General features: G+C 43.8%; 1 protein-coding gene and 1 long non-coding RNA gene across 4 annotated transcripts in view; one reads left to right on the top strand and one right to left on the bottom strand.

Moving 5' to 3' along the window:
- The window catches only part of LOC138745740 (uncharacterized), a 29,078-nt gene that overhangs the window by 8,574 nt on the left and 3,464 nt on the right, over positions 1 to 17,040 (top strand). The window lies entirely within an intron of this gene.
- Positions 4,741 to 17,040, bottom strand: part of LOC138745739 (uncharacterized) — a 73,534-nt gene continuing 61,234 nt past the window's right edge. The window contains exons 1-3 of one of the 3 annotated variants that reach the window (XR_011346469.1): positions 12,791 to 13,305; positions 11,959 to 12,146; positions 4,741 to 6,850 (exon numbers count right to left, since the gene is read on the bottom strand). The gene's annotated coding sequence lies outside the window, so the exon portion shown is untranslated. Of the gene's footprint in view, positions 6,851 to 11,958; positions 13,306 to 17,040 lie in introns of those variants that run through there. The other 2 variants (XR_011346468.1, XR_011346467.1) reach the window with 2 other exon arrangements.

Genomic DNA, 17,040 nt, shown 5'->3' with positions numbered 1-17,040 from the left:
TGAATCTTGTTGAATTTTTTTGAAGAGTTGACAAGAAAAGTGGATGAAGGTCGGGTGGTTGATGAGATCTATTTGAATTTTAGTAAGGCTTTTGATAAGGTGCTGCATGTAAGGTTATTTAGGAAGGTTCAGTCATCAGGGATTAATAGATAGTGGGATGGGTTCAGAAGTGGCTGGGAAATAGACAGCAGAGAGTCATGGTGGACAACTATATGTCATGTTGGAAGCCTGTGACAAGTGGAGTGCCTCAGGGATCGATGCTGGGTCCCTTGTTGTTTATCATTAATATTAATGATTTAGAGGAGGGTGTGGTTAACTGGGTAAGCAAATATGCAGACGATACGAAAATAGGGGGAGAGGTGGACAGTGAGGTAGATTTTCTTGTTTGGAAAAGATGGCAGATGGAATTTAATGTTGACAAGTGTGAGGTGCTGCATTCCGGAAAAAAAAAATAAAAAATAGAACATATGCAGTTAAAGGGAGGGGGTAGAGGAATGAAGAGGAACAGAGGGATCTTGGAGTTATGGTACAGAGTTCACTGAAGGTGGGTTCCCAGGTAGACAGGGTGGTTAAGAAGGCAAATGACATGCTGGCCTTCATAAATCATAGCATAGGCTAGAGTGCAGCTGTTTAAGGCATTGGGGAGGCCATGTTTGGAGAATTGTGTTCCGTTCTGGTCTCCAAATTATAGGAGGAATATAGATAAGGTGGAGAATGTGCAGAGATTTATAAGAATGTTGCCTGGCTTCTTTCTTCTTTGGCTTGGCTTCGCGGACGAAGATTTATGGAGGGGGTAAAAAGTCCACGTCAGCTGCAGGCTCGTTTGTGGCTGACAAGTCCGATGCGGGACAGGCAGACACGATTGCAGCGGTTGCAAGGGAAAATTGGTTGGTTGGGGTTGGGTGTTGGGTTTTTCCTCCTTTGCCTTTTGTCAGTGAGGTGGGCTCTGCGGTCTTCTTCAAAGGAGGTTGCTGCCCGCCAAACTGTGAGGCGCCAAGATGCACGGTTTGAGGCGTTATCAGCCCACTGGCGGTGGTCAATGTGGCAGGCACCAAGAGATTTCTTTAGGCAGTCCTTGTACCTTTTCTTTGGTGCACCTCTGTCACGGTGGCCAGTGGAGAACTCGCCATATAACACGATCTTGGGAAGGCGATGGTCCTCCATTCTGGAGACGTGACCCATCCAGCGCAGCTGGATCTTCAGCAGCGTGGACTCGATGCTGTTGACCTCTGCCATCTCGAGTACTTCGACGTTAGGGGTGTAAGCGCTCCAATGGATGTTGAGGATGGAGCGGAGACAACGCTGGTGGAAGCGTTCTAGGAGCCGTAGGTGGTGCCGGTAGAGGACCCATGATTCGGAGCCGAACAGGAGTGTGGTTATGACAACGGCTCTGTATACGCTTATCTTTGTGAGGCTGTTGTGAGAATGTTGCCTGGCTTACAGCATCTGGATTACAGGGAGAGATTAAGGAGACTGGGACTTTATTCATTGGGATGTAGACGAATGAGAGGGGACAATATAGCTATTTAAAATTATGAAAGGAATAGATAGACGAGACATAGACAGACACTTTCCCGTGAGGGAAGGGAAGGTTGGAACAAGAGGCCATGAGTTAATGGTAAGGAGGCAAAACTTCTGGAGAAATTTTAGAGGATGCTTCTTCACTCAGAGAGTGGAGGCAGAATGGAATGATCTTCCGAATGAGATAGTTGCGGCAGGGTCCCTTCTGTCATTTAAGAGAAGGTTGGATGTGTACATGGAGGTGAGGGGGTTGGAGGGATATTGGCGGAAATCAGGAGGATTGAGCTAGTGAAGTTGTTCTAGTGAACCGGTGCGGTCTCAAAAGGCTGACATGGCCTGTTTCTGCTCTGTAAATGGTTATATGGTTGCATGGTGCCACAGTTTTCATTTCAATGTCCCATCTCTCGTTACACAACTCTCTGCTCTCCACGTTCATGCTGCACATTTCTTCACTGCTGTTATGGCTGGACTCAGAAAATGTTTTTGATATTTATTCAACTTCAGTTTTGTATCTGCTTCATATCTCTGACCAAGCACAAATATTCTCACATCCTTTTGTATTTTAATCTTCATAATTTGTCCTAATAATAGACTGAAATCCTTCCACTTTTACACAGGTCCAAACCGAAAGGAAAGAAAAGTCTCAATCACCTGATTACATTGAAAACATTTCTCGGAATAATTGGAGATAGTCCATTTAATTTATATGTAGTATAGCAGAATTGATGTGGAGATTTTTATTTTTATATCTGGCATTAATCATATTTGTAACACTCTTGACACAATCCTGACCCTATTTCTTCTTGAATTTGTATATTTCAATCTTCACACCACTCTGAACAGCTTCTTTCTGAAATCGTCACATCCAAGCCCGACTCCCATCTTTCTCCTGACCTCTGCTATCCTAGTTTTGGATTTTCTCTCTGGAGAGCATCATACATTTCATTGATAACTTTGGGTGTATTTCCCATCCAACTCTTTGTTCCATTTCACTAATTTTAGGTGGCGTCAATGTTGGTCCCTATCTTTCTCATAAGAACGATCTAAGCGGGAGAAAACAGAAGAAGGTCCCACTTGCCTCTCCATATTTGTGTTTAATTGTTTGAAGAATTTCTTCCATGTAGCGTCTTCAAAATATCTTATACTCTGTCATAACATAAATTTAATATTCTATTGCCTCTGTTCATAGGCAATAACACATTTTGACATACTTTGCTTCCCCTCCTCCATTGTTGTCACATTCGTGTGGGTCCCACAGATTAAGAACCAGACCAAAGCGGAGGTACAAAGCACACATTTATTTCGGGGATGGAAACAGGACAACAGGGTTGATATGTTAGGCAAGCCTCTACACTTCTAATTAGGACGGAGAAACCGACAGAGACGGGGAAATTACATGAACATACACATTCAACATTCAGGATCAAGGTGATAAAAGGTGAGAAGGAATGCAGTGGTCATTGGGTCTCCATTGTCAGAGGTACAGACAAGAGATTCTGTGAGCCAGATAGGTATACCCACATGGCGTGCTGCCTCCCTGGTGCAAGGGTACAGGAATATCTCAAATCGGGTCCAGAGTATTCTGAAAGGAGACTGTGAGCAGCCTGATGTCTTGGTATATGCCTCATTGGGTACCAATGAGATAGATAAAAAGAGGGAGGAGGTACTAAAAAAGGATTACAGCGAGCTGGGACAGAAGCTAAAAAAAAGGACCGCCAGGGTGGTGATCTCTGGATTGCTACCTGTGCCAAGTGCAACTGAGGACAAAAATGGAAGGTTAAGACAAATAAATGTGTGGCTGAGGGGCTGGTGTAAAAGACAGGGTTTTGGCTTCTTGGATCATTGGGATCTCTTTTGGGGAAGTCATGACCTTTACAAGAAGGATGGGTAACACCTAGACCCAAAAGGGGTCAATATATTGGCAGCTAGGTTTGGTACAGCTGTCGGATGCGGTTTAAACTAATTTGGCAGGGGGATGGGAACCTGTATGATAGGGCAAAGGACAGGAAAGATAAAATAGGAAAAGTTAGGTTGGGCAGCGAAAGTAAAAAAATCAGAAAGAGCAGGGAAGGTAAAAAAAAAGCAAATTTGAAGGCTTTATATCTTAAGCATTCGGAACAAGGTAGATGAATTGGCTGTGGACATTGAGACAAACAAATACAATTTGATTGGGATTACAGAAACATGGCTGCAAGGTGGGTAAGCCTGGAAACTTAACATCCCGGGGAATATGATATTTAGGAGGGATCGGCAAGAAAGAAAAGGGGGTGGGGTAGCATTGATGGTGAGAGAAGGGACCGACACGATTGACAGAAAGGATATTAACTCGGAAGATACCGAATCTATATGGGTAGAATTGAGGAATAGCAAGGGGCGGAAAACGTTAGTGGGGGTGGTATATAGGCCTCCAAATAGTAATGTAGAGGTGAGGGAAGGCATAAAAAGAGAAATTAGATAAGGGAACAGCTGTCGGAGACTTTAATTTACATATTGATTGGACTAGCCAAATCTGTAAAAATACTGAGGAGGAGGAGTTCCTTGAATGTTTACGGGACGGTTATCTAGACCAATATGTCGAGGAACCAGCTCGGGAGCAGGCCATTTTAGACTGGGTATTATGCAATGAAAAGGGGCTAATCAGCAATCTTGTTGTACGAGGTCCTTTGGGTAGGAGCGATCACAATATGATCGAATTCACACTCGACATGGAGAGTGAAGAAATTAAAACCGAGACTAAGGTCCTGAATTTAAATAAAGGGGATAATGATGGTATGTGATGGGAGTTGAGTAAGATTGATTGGGTGGTGTTTATGGGGGGGGGGGGGTTGACGTTGGATAGACAATGGAAAGCATTCACAGATCTAATGGAAGAATTGCAGAAATCGTTTATACCAGTTTGGCATAAAAATAAACCAAAAAAGGTGACTCAACCGTGTATAACAAGGGAAATTAGAGACAGTGTTAGGTCCAAAGAGAGAGAATATCAATTGGCCAAAAAAGTACCAAATCCGAAGTCTGGGAACAGTTCAAGATGCAGCAAAGGAGGAGAAAGGGATTAATCAAGAGGGTAAAAATAAATTACGAGAGTAAGCTTGCGGCAAACATAAAAACCAACTGCAAAAGCTTTTATAGATATGTCAAGAGGAAAAGATTGGTGAAATCCAGAGTAGGTCCTGTTAGAAATAGAAGTACCTTTAAAGAAATTGCTCGAGACAAATATTGAGAACAAAGAACATTTATTACAACAACAATGCAAAGTTGGGTGCTTCCCCTTACCCTGGGAATACACACACACACTGGGGCTCACCCAACATTTATACAGTAAATTTCAGTATCAGAATACCCTCCCCCTTACATTCTTCTGCCCCCTGGATGGGTTTGGCAGAGCCAATCCTTCCTGCCTACATGCAGTTTCAGTATACTTGGAGGACCATGGGGTATCCTGTCGGTGTCTTCTTATGCCATTATTCCCATTGTACTTATTCACATCATAGCCCTTGTCCCCATTCACACCTTCCCGACTCCCAGGGCTTCAGTCCCTTCATCTGCAGGGTTCGTTAATCTTGTCTAGGGTTTACTAGTTAAATATGCATACTTGAAAAATCTGTTGTATGGCTTACTAATTATAGATGTATAACTTGCTAATACTGTCTACGGTCTTCTAATTATTTATGCAAGCCTTGCTAATTCTATCTGGGGCTTGGCGACCCTTATCTCGTTCAGACTAACTCTACTTCTATTCTCAATTGTCTGTCCTTCTCTCCTTCATTCAGTGAACTTGCTGGTGTAAGAGATTCTTATCTTACTCAGACAGTGTCGGCTTCCTGCCTTCTAATATCCATGTCTCATGTTGTTTGCACTGGCTTCATTCATTTACTTATGTATCAATTTTATTTTCTTCATTTCTTCATGTTCATATTACAATGTCAGTTTTTCTCATCTCTCACAATCCTCACTTTTCTTTTAGATCAGTAATACTGATCTCACACAATGATCAGTGTTACTGATCTCAGTGTTACTGGTCTCTCACAATCCTCCGTTTTCTTTTAGATCAGTATTACTGATGCGGTAAAGTGGAACTTGTTGGTTTTCCCAGCTGGTAAATAAACGGATAGCAGTTTCTATGTCCTCAGAAAGATGTTGGGAATTGTACATCCTTTGGGTGTAAGTGTTCTGACGAAAGGGTTGATGAGTTAAACGATGTGTACCAGTCTGTATGTAGGGAAGCAGTAAGATGGTGAGAGTAATGAGTCCAGCTGTTAAAAGGGTTGCGAGTATCAGATTCCAGTAACCGGTGAAAAGTCCAGTCGATCCTGCAGAGGACCGAGGTGGCAAAGTCTGTCCCTGGGCATGGGAAGTTTTTTGACGTCCTGAAGAAGTGTTCTTAACCGCCTGCCCGTTGTGAGTAGTGTCTTTAAGGAGTCTTTCACAAGTGCTGCGTTCAGCAGCGAAGCTGTAATCGAGAGGCAGGCGGTGTTGTTGAAGTGTGTCTGGTAAACGTTGTTTATCTTCAGCCCGTAACCTCAGGGCCATTGTGTTGTGTTGGATGATAATGCCCAAGGCTGCATGGAGTCTGATTAGATGTTTCAGGTGGCAAGGAGCGTTAGCGATCTGTAGCCGCTGTTGCCGTTTATAACTGGAACTTCCCTTAACGATGCAGTAGTAAGGATTGTAAATGCCGGCGGAACCCAAAGGATGTTTGAGAAAAGACCAGTCTGGGGAGGATTGTGCATTACGATTAGAGATGTGTTTAACAGTCTGAGTAGAATTGAAGTTGTGAGTCGAAGCCTGTCTGTGTACATTAGCAAACGTCTTCTCTCTCTTTCTCTGACAGGTGCATTGGTTACTAACATTCAGTGTGTCTGTGTCATATCGCTCTCTTTGTGCTACAGGTTTAGAACTCATACCTTTAATATCTATGTGGGAAGTTAAGTGACGGTCTCTACAGCTGTTCTGGTCCCCTGGTCCGTATTGGAATCCCTTATTAAAACATATCTTACTATGGCTAAAAACTAAATCTACACCTTGTCTAAACTCTAAAGGAAAAAAATTGTGACCTCTGCTGCCCCTATTCCAGGAGGACTTAATACATTGTGAGTAATTAAGTGATGTCCCAGAAATGGAGAAGCAACAATTAAACAATACAATAAAGAATAAAAACAACATTACGGCACTTTTTCACGGCGTAGTGTAAGTTTCAGGTCAGAAGGATGAGGCACTGCACGCCAGGTGGAGGGTTGAGTTTGAGTGTCTTGATCCTGTGGTTTGGTAGCTGGTTTAATCCGTTGGATGTGGGTCCAGCCTTTTTCTCTTGTTCGCACGGCAGCGTCTGAAATCAAAAGGACACAGTAGGGACTATCCCAGGCAGGTTTCAGTTGGTTATCTTGCCATGCTTTGACATAAACCCAATCACCAGGTTTAATAGAATGGATAGGAAATTCCAGGGGTGGAGTTTGGGCTAATAATCCCTTCTGTTTCAGGTCATGTATAGAAGTAGAAAGACCCTGTAGAAATTTTGAAATGTATTGATCATTAGCCTCAGGGATAGGGGTATCAGTGTGGAATCCCATAAATGGAAGTCCAAACATCATTTCGTATGGTGAGACTGCAAGGTCTTTACGAGGGGCTGTGCGAATTCTAAGCAGGGCTAATGGTAAAGATTTAATCCAGGAGAGGCCAGTCTCTTCATGAAGTCGAGTGAGTTGATTTTTCAAAGTTTGATTCATTCTTTCAACTCGACCTGAACTTTGGGGGTGCCATGGGGTATGTAGTTGCCAGTCTATTCCCAGTTTCTTGCAGACACCCTGGAGAACCTGAGAGGTAAAATGTGTTCCTCGGTCTGAATCAATGGTTTGAATCAGACCATATCTTGGAATCACAGATTCAATAAGTATTCCGATTACAGTGATAGCTCGATCATTCGGGGTGAGGAAAGCTTCAACCCATCGTGTAAAATGATCTACCATGACTAGAATGTATTTGTAAATACCAATTTTAGGAAGTTCTGTAAAGTCAACTTGTATGCGTTGAAACGGGCGAACTGCTATGTCGCGACCGCCAGGCCGCATAGATTTTTTATTGATTCTCTGACAGATCGGACAGCTGCGAGTAGTAAGTTTAGCAATTGTATATATACCGGAGCAGTATAAAGATCGTTGAAAGGCATCAACAAGCGCCTGAGTTCCCCAATGTGTCTGTTGGTGTAGCTGATCTACCACTTGGCGGGCTAATGCTTTGTTAAGGACTTGACGTCCGTCTGCTGTCCACCACAACCCGTCAGCAGTTTGGCGAAATCCCTGATCTTTCATTGAGACCTCTTCTTCCCGTGAAAAGATGGGTTTTTTTTAAATCTCTAGTGGTGTGGGCAGTAATAGGTGGATGTGAATCTTTTCCGCAAGTTCAGCCTGTTTGGCAGCTGCATCAGCTTGTCTGTTGCCGTTCGCTTCAGGACTGTCACCACTTTGATGTCCTCGGACATGTACTACGGCTATTTCAGTCGGGAGAGTCAGAGAATCTAGGGATTGGACAATTAACTGTTCATGGGCTAACTTCTGTCCTTTACCAGTTATCATTCCCCGTTCTTTCCAGATCTTCCCAAAGGTGTGGACTACACCAAAAGTGTACTTAGAGTCAGTGTAGATAGTGTCTATTTTGTTCTCTAAGCCGTGGAGTGCTCTACATAGGGCGTATAATTCACGGGATTGTGCTGACCAATGACCAGGGAGTCGACCGGCTTCAATCACTAGTCCTTGCTTCCCATCCACTACACTGTACCCACTATAGCGAGTTCCTGCAATGCATCGTGAAGAGCCGTCAATAAACCACCTTTCACCTTCTTTTAAAGGGACATCAGTTAGATCTTCCCTAATTTTGGTTTGTAGATCTATGACTTCTAAGCACTCATGTTCTAATTCATTTGTGGAATTGTCCGAATTTGGAGCAACGAGGAAGGCTGCTGGGTTAAGGGTTTTAGTCGTGAGCAAGGTCAAATCATCCCTATCCATTAGGATCGTTTCATATTTTAAAATTCTAGGGTCCGTGAGCCATCTCCCAGCACGTTGTAAGAGAATATTGCGGACTGTGTGAGGGGTGTGAACTATCATAGGGGCGCCGAAAGTAATTTTCCTTCCTTCCTCAACTAAAACAGCAGTGGCTGCGATGGCTTGTACACATTCTGGCCAGCCACGACAAACGGGGTCTAAAATCTTTGATAGAAAAACCACTGGTTGTCTATAGCCTGCCCTGTCCTGGGTTAGTACTCCGGTGGCTACACCTCCTTTGGCATTAGTATATAAATCAAAAGGCTTATTTAAGTCGGGTAGTGCCAAGACTGGGGCACGCGTAAGGCTATGTTTAACGAAGTCAAAATCTTTAATCTCATCATCTGTCCAGACTAGAGCTTCGGTCTCTATAATCGTGAGTTTATCGTAAAGAAATTTGACAAGGCTAGAATAATTTTCCATCCAGATTCTACAGAATCCCACTAAGCCAAGGAATTTCCTAAGTTCCTTGGCATTTTTGGGAGGGGGAATCTGCAGAATACCACGTATCCTCTCTGGACTTATTTTCCTAGTTCCCTGACTTACCAGGTGACCTAAGTATTTAACTTCTGATTGAACAAATTGTAATTTGGATTCGCTCACTCTAAGATCTTTTTTTTCTAAAAAATTTAAAAGTGCAACAGTAAATTCTTTAGCCAATTCATATATTCTTCCAGTAATTAACAAGTCGTCTACGTATTGTATTAGCTGACAATTGTCTCTTCGAGGAGCCTCATCTAGTATCTGTTCCAGGACCTGACCGAATAAATTTGGAGATTCTGTAAAGCCCTGAGGAAGGACAGTCCACCGGTATTGATTTTTACGTCCAGTAAAAGGGTTTTCCCATTCAAAGGCAAACATGTCTCTGCTTTCTGTTGCTAACGGACAGGTCCAGAAAGCATCTTTGAGGTCAATCACACTAAACCATTTACTATGGGGATCGATTTTACTCATGATCGTATAGGGATTAGGTACAACAGGGTGACGGGTGAGAATGATTTTGTTCAACTCCCTTAAGTCCTGTACTAATCGATAGGTACCGTCTGGTTTCTGGACAGGTAAAATCGGGGTATTAAAGGGTGACATACAAGGTTCGAGTATACCATCCTTAAGCAGCTGGTCAATTACGGGCTGCAGACCTTTGCGGCCAGCCATAGGAATTGGGTACTGTTTTCTTCTAATTGTTTGTTGCGAGTCTTTTAAAGTAACTTGGAGGGGAGGAATGTCTAAAACTCCTCTATTGCCTTTTTCTGACCATACTCTTGGATTGATAAGTTCTCGATCTTCCTCGCTTAAAATATAAAATTGAACCCCAATGCCTGATTCTAGTGGTCTGGTACCGATAGCCAATTGGTGCTGTAAGTCTCGTCCTAATAAGCATACTCCAGCCTGGGGAAGTAGTAGAAGATCCTCTACTATTACCTTATTTCCCATTTGGATTCTGACCTCTCTTAATACAGGGACTGTGAAGTCTCTTCCTCCCACCCCCGAAACTATCATTGTCCCTTCTATTTTAACCCCCTTTGGTTGGTGTAAAATACTAGATCGGGCTGCTCCAGAATCAACTAAAAATATCATGTTGTCACTGTGGGGTCCTATGCATAAATTAACTAATGGTTCTCCGTGCAGCCCCACAGTGTGTATTGACTGAGAACCGTGACCCCCCTATTCATAATCTGCTTCCATCGGGGCATAGGATCGTGTGTCCCTGGCTCGCAGTGGGCAATCCTTTTTAAAGTGTCCTTCCTTTTTACAATGGAAACAGACAAATGTTCCCATTTCCCAATCTCTACCTGGGTTTCTAAGGTGCCCCGGGAAGGGTCTTCATCCCCGGAATCCTCCTCTACTCCTCCATCCACTGGGGTCTGCACTTCCCCACCCGTGGCTTCCCTCACCGCATACAGGAGCTGGCACACAGTCCCTATCCTTTTTATGTCGCTCATCTACTACCTCTCTGACTGCTTGGATTAATGTTTTTGCCTTCCCTATTTGCTTATCTTCAGACCTCTGGACAAATGCTTTCTGTGCAATCTGTAGTAGCTGGGTAATTCCTTGCTCATGCCAGTTTTCTGTTTTTTGTAATTTTCTTCTAATGTCTGGGGCTGAGTTGGTAACAAAACCAGTTAGTACCAATTGTTGCCCTGCTGGGGATTCTATGTCGAGACCCCCATATTGCTGTATTGCCGTGCGCAATCTATTCAGAAATGCGGAGGGGGTCTCGTCGGGACCTTGGGGAACCTCAGAGGCTTTCTTGAAATTCTGTCTCTTTGGGACAGATTCCTTGATTCCTCTTATCAAATTAACCCTGTACTCTTCCATCAATACCAGACCGTCATTGGTATTTTTATCCCAATTAGGTCTTGCCAAGGGGAATTTAGTTTCTCCTGGTACCGCATCTAGTCCCCCTTGGTGATCCCTATCGCAGACTTTAATCCCTGCCTGGCGGATCATTCCACGCTCATCCAAAGTAAACAGGGTCCTAAAGATAGATGTTAACTCCTCCCAAGTATATAGATTTGGTCCCAAAAATTGGTCTAACTGTTCGGCACATCCCTGGGGATCTTCTATCAGGGAAGTGAGTTCTTTCTTAAAGTTACGCACTTCAGTACTGGTCAGGGGCACATTTACGAAACCGAGACCCTCTCCTACGGGAACTTCCCGCAGGGGTCGCATCCAGTTGGTTTCTGGCCTATTAGGTCTGGGTTCCTGCCCCCTGGGAGATGGATTGGGGGGCTCTGCCCTTTCTTCCTGAAGAGTCTCACACTGTTCTGAATTAAAGTTTCCTCTCTCTCCTGTCAACGGGGGTGGTAATCGAGTGCTTTGTGAGCGAGTCATCATACCACTCCTGCTCTCTTCTTTCTTCTCTAGTGATGGGGGAGGTGGGGAAGGTGCAGAAGGGTAGGTTATAGGAGGGGGAGGAAAGATAGGAGCCGGCATAGGAGGAACATAAGGTGGAGGGAGGGAATGTAGCACATCCCACCCTTGTGTTTCAGGGACAAAAGGTTCCTCCTCTCTCTTGTCCCTGTACTCTTTTTCTTTCAAAACCAATTGATCACACGATCCCCTAAGCCAGCAGGCTGCATATTCCTTGCTCTCTAGGTTCTCTCTCTGGTTTTGATAGAGCCAGATGTTCAAAGCTTGACACATCCAGTCATCCTCGGATCCGAGTTTTGGCCAGTACACGGAGCTCCCTTTTATCGGGTATTTAACCCAGTCCCTACAACAATACCTGACCATGGTCAGTTTGTCCTTTCCACGGGTCCTTCCCGTGCCCCAGTCAGATAACATCAACCCAAGCGGGCTGTGTGTAGTTATCTGATCCTCACATCCTTTACCAGGACTCTCTTCCTTGCTACCCATATTTCCCATACTGATAGGCAAGTAAAATTCCTCTTACCGGGTTCCAGTAGAAAGGCTCTAGCGCGCTTCCTTAACGTTCTTCCGTCGTTTGTTCTCAATGCCTCTTCTCGGATATCACTCGCTTCCTCCACTGACTAGCCATCCGTCGTCCGTGAGTCCAGCTGAATCAGCCGGGATGCACCTACTCTCGTCGTCGGGCACTCTGTCAGTGGAGGGAGTGTTATCCTGGACGAGCCCCCATTTGTTAGAAATAGAAGTACCTTTAAAGAAATTGCTCGAGACAAATATTGAGAACAAAGAACATTTATTACAACAACAATGCAAAGTTGGGTGCTTCCCCTTACCATGGGAATACACACATACACTGGGGCTCACCCAACTTTTATACAGTAAATTTCAGTATCAGAATACCCTCCCCCTTACATTCTTCTGCCCCCTGGATGGGTTTGGCAGAGGCAATCCTTCCTGCCTACGTGCAGTTTCAGTATACTTGGAGGACCAGGGGGTATCCTGTCGGTGTCTTCTTTTGCCATTATTCCCATTGTCCTTATTCACATCCTAGCCCTTGTCCCCATTCACACCTTCCCGACTCTCAGGGCTACAGTCCCTTCATCTGCAGGGTTCGTTAATCTTGTCTAGGGTTTACTAGTTAAATACGCATACTTGAAAAATCTGTTGTATGACTTACTAATTATATATGTATAACTTGCTAATACTGTCTAAGGTCTTCTAATTATTTATGCAAGCCTTGCTAATTCTATCTGGGGCTTGGCGACCCTTATCTCGTTCAGACTAACTCTACTTCTATTCTCAATTGTCTGTCCTTCTCTCCTTCATTCAGTGAACTTGCTGGTGTAAGAGATTCTTACCTTACTCAGACAGTGTCAGCTTCCTGCCTTCCAATATCCATGTCTCATGTTGTTTGCACTGGCTTCATTCATTTACTTATGTATCAATTTTATTTTCTTCATTTCTTCATGTTCATATTGCAATGTCAGTTTTTCTCATCTCTCACAGTCCCTTGCGGTCAGAATCAGGGGAATATATAATGGGGAATAAGGAAATGGCAGACCAATTAAATTCTTACTTTAGTTCTGTTTTCACAAGAGAGGATACAAATAACCTCCCAAGGATGTTGGGAAACATAGAGACTAATGTAAGGGAGGAGGTGAATGAAATCAGTATCTCTAAGGACATGGTCTTGGGGAAATTGAAGGGATTGAAGGCCGATAAATCCCAAGGGCCTGATAATCTACATCCTAGTGTACTTAAGGAAGTGGACATTCTGAATTATTTTCCAGAACTCAATAGACTCAGGATCAGTGCCCATGGATTGGAGGGTAGCTAATGTTACCCCACTATTTAAAAAGGGGGGTAGAGAAAAAGCGGGGAATTATAGGCCGGTGAGGCTTACAGCAGTAGTGGGCAAAATGATGGAATCCATTATTAAGGATGTAATAGCGGAGCCTATGACTAGCAGAGAAGGGATCGGACAGAGTCAACATGGATTTACAAAAGGAAAATCATGCTTGACAAATGTATTGGAATTCTTTGAGATGGTAACAGGTAATATAGATGGGGGAGAGCCAGTGGATGTGGTGTACCTGGACTTCCGAAAGGCCTTCGATAAGGTCCCACATAAATGTCTGGCATGCAAAATCAAGGCTCATGGGATTAGGGGCAAGGTATTGATGTGGATTGAGAACTGGCTGGCAGATAGAAGACAGAGAGTTGGGATAAATGGCTCGTTTTCTGAGTGGCAGGCGGTGACCAGTGGGGTGCCACAGGGATCTGTATTGGGACCCCAACTGTTCACAATTTACTTTAATGATCTAGATGAGGGGATTGGATGTAATATCTCCAAATTTGCAGACGACACTAAGCTAGTGTGCACTGAAGAGGGGGTCAGGAAGCTCCAGTGTGATTTGGATAAATTGGGGGACTGGGCAGATACAGGCAAATGCACTACAATGTGGATAAATGTGAGGTTATCCACTTTGGTAATACAAACCAGAGGGCAGATTACTATTTGAATGGCAATAGATTGGGAGATGGGGAAGTGCAGAGAGACCTAGGGGGTTCTTGAGCACCAGTCACTGAAGGTGAGCATGCAGGTACAGCAGGCGGTTAAAAAGGCAAATGGTATGTTGGCCTTCATATCAAGAGGGTTTGAGTATATGAATAAGGATATCTTACTGCAGCTGTACAGAGCCTTGGTGAGACAACACCTGGAGTATTGTGTGCAGTATTGGTCACCTTATCTGAGGAAGAATGTTCTTGCAATGGAGGGAGTGCAGAGGCGATTCACCAGGCTGATAACTGGAATGGCAGGAATGACTTATGAGGAAAGATTGCGCAAATTGGGATTGAACTCACTGGAGTTGAGAAGATTGAGAGGGGATCTCATAGAGACATATAAAATTCTGGCAGGACTGGACAGAATGGATGCGGAAGGGATGTTTCAAATGGTGGGGGAGTCCAGAACCCGGGGCCATGGTTCGAGGATAATAGGCAAACCATTTATGACTGAGATGAGGAGGAATTTATTTACCAAGAGGGTGGTGAATCTGTGGAATTCATTGCCACAGAGGGCAGTAGAGGCAGGTTCATTGAATATATTTAAGAGGGAATTAGATATATTTCTTCAGTATAAGGGAATTAGGGGTTACGGAGAGAAGGCGGGGACGGGGTACTGCACTTTAAGATCAGCCATGATCTCTTTGGATGGCGGAGCGGGCTCGAAGGGTCGAATGACCCACTCCTGCTCCTATCTTCTATGTATCTATGTAAGCTATATGGGGAAAACACCACTGTCAACACTTCCGCCTTAAAGGAGTAAATATATTGAAATGGGCAGTAGATCAAGAGATGGAAACAGTGAAATCAGACAGAGGTGAGTGGCTGCTTAAATTAGAAACATTCGTGTTCATGCTATAGAGTTTAAGGCTGCCCAGGAGGAATATAATGTGTTTTCTTTAAGATTGTTTGCCCTCATCATGGCGAAGGATGGGGCCAACAGACATGTTGCTGGAAGGGTTCGAGAATTGATATGGTAGGTCACAGGAAGCTCAAGTTTAGATCCACGGAGCACATGTATTTAGCAAAATGGCCACCCAGTCTGTATTTGGTCTTGCTGATATTGAGGTCAGCTGAGTCTACCAAATGTATTAGATTAGGTTGGATTGGATGCATGTGAAACACTGCCTCACCTGGAAGGCCTGATTGTGGCCTTGGATGGAGGTGAGAGGAGATGTAGGGACAAGTTTGGCAATTTCTGCAGTTCCAATGGGGAGTGCATCAGGTGGTGGTGGGTGGAGAGGGAAGTGCCTTCGAGGGAGTCACAGAAAGACGTGCACCTATGAAAAAAGGATATGAGTGGAGCGGGTTAGATGTAGCAGGTTAGAGGATGGTGCTGATGTTGGAAGTGTCCAAGGATAACGTGTCAGATGTGGCAGCTGATGGGTGGTAAGTGAGAAATCTGCGGGATTCTGTCCGTGTTTTGCCAGAAAGGAGATGGGGTAAAGGCAGAAAGATAATTGGAGATATGGTTGCAGGCTTTATCAATGAATGTATGGGGGAATCGGCAATTATTGAAGAAATAAGACATTTTGGGTATCCAGGTATGAAGACCTAAACTTGGGGTTGTTACAGGCCCAGAGGACCCCAAAACCTAGCAGCAATAGAAAATCACCAAGACAAACGGATACTTCAACAAATGTCTTTTTAATTTCCTTGAAACAAAAAAACAGGATCAAACTTTAAACTATCACTATTAATGTAACTGCCTAACATTAACCCTTTATAATTCTAAGCACAGGTGTATTTAATGTGTATAAAGTTCTTTGACACTCTTACAAGTTCACCGGTATCTATCAATTCTTATACTGTGCACAGAATTCAACATTTATGACTTTTCACCAAGCTCTGGTGCTTAAAAGTAAATGTTTACCCTCCACGAAGGCTCTTGTTGGTTTCAGAGAGGGATTTCTTGCTCATTGGACACACAAAAACTGATTCCCTCTGATCAGCCACTTTGGTGTCTTGCCAAAGAAACTTTCACCATCAGAGTTTTCCAAATGATAACCTCCTCTGCAGGTCACCATTGAGTTCCTTTTGTTTCACTTATTTCAGGTGAAACACCATTTCTAGCCAGCCATTTTCTCTTGTATGTAGAACAAGGTTTTTCAACAGGCTGAACTGAGAACTCACAAACCGTCTTCAAAATGGGGTTTCAACAAGATGCCAGCTTGCCATCTCTCTCTCTTTTAGCAAAAAGCCTATTTGGTGTCTCCTCTCTGCTTGCAAAAGCACATGACCTTCTTAGAACAGTTAACTTCTGAGTCCAATAATATGTTGTTTTAAAAACAATATTCCATTTTGCACCTGCTTTTAAAATTATTTAGCTAGACAGTCTTTGCAAAGGCTCTCGGCGGCTCTCGGCGCCTGCATGACTCACTCTCGGCAAAGCTCTTGCATATTAAGTAAGAGCTGTTTTGCAAAGTGTTTGTATTTGTTTGTGACCTATACAACTCCTACAATCTATCCTTCAAAAACATCTCTATATACAATGTAAAATATATAATCTGTCACAGGACAGATGCAGCAGAGGAGTTGTGATAAAATTAATGGTGTCCTTGCAAAAAAATAAGTGGGAAGAGGTATAATCCAGGTAGCTCTGGTGAGTGGAGTTTATAATAGTTTGAAACTTGAACCTCTCTCTCTATTTCAGGAGACAATTTACTCTCATGTATTTAAAATGTGTCATATCACACAAAATTGTTTTTTTCTTGGTGAAAGACAGACAGATTCGCCATTGGCAGAAATTGGCTGAAATGCCTCTTGCAGCCAGAGAAGGAAGGAAAAGAGAGTCACTCTCCCCCACCCCCACCATCCCGAATCCTGGGTCAAGTCACTGAGGGTCTGTGGATTCTCTTTCAGTGCTCACAGACCAATCCAAGCCATTGGTAATGCGAGCTCCAGTTTTGAACCTCTGACACGATTAGGAATCCTTCAGCACCCACTCATATCCCAGGTCTGACACCCTTTTAGCCAGTTTTCAACCAGTCTCTAGGAATCCACGGCCTGGTGTGAGTTCCTTGACTGCTTTATCCGGAAGCCC

Source organism: Narcine bancroftii, chromosome 11, assembly GCF_036971445.1.
Source record: "Narcine bancroftii isolate sNarBan1 chromosome 11, sNarBan1.hap1, whole genome shotgun sequence".
NCBI classification, from domain to species: domain Eukaryota; kingdom Metazoa; phylum Chordata; class Chondrichthyes; order Torpediniformes; family Narcinidae; genus Narcine; species Narcine bancroftii.
This window is presented reverse-complemented; position numbering and strand designations above follow the sequence as displayed.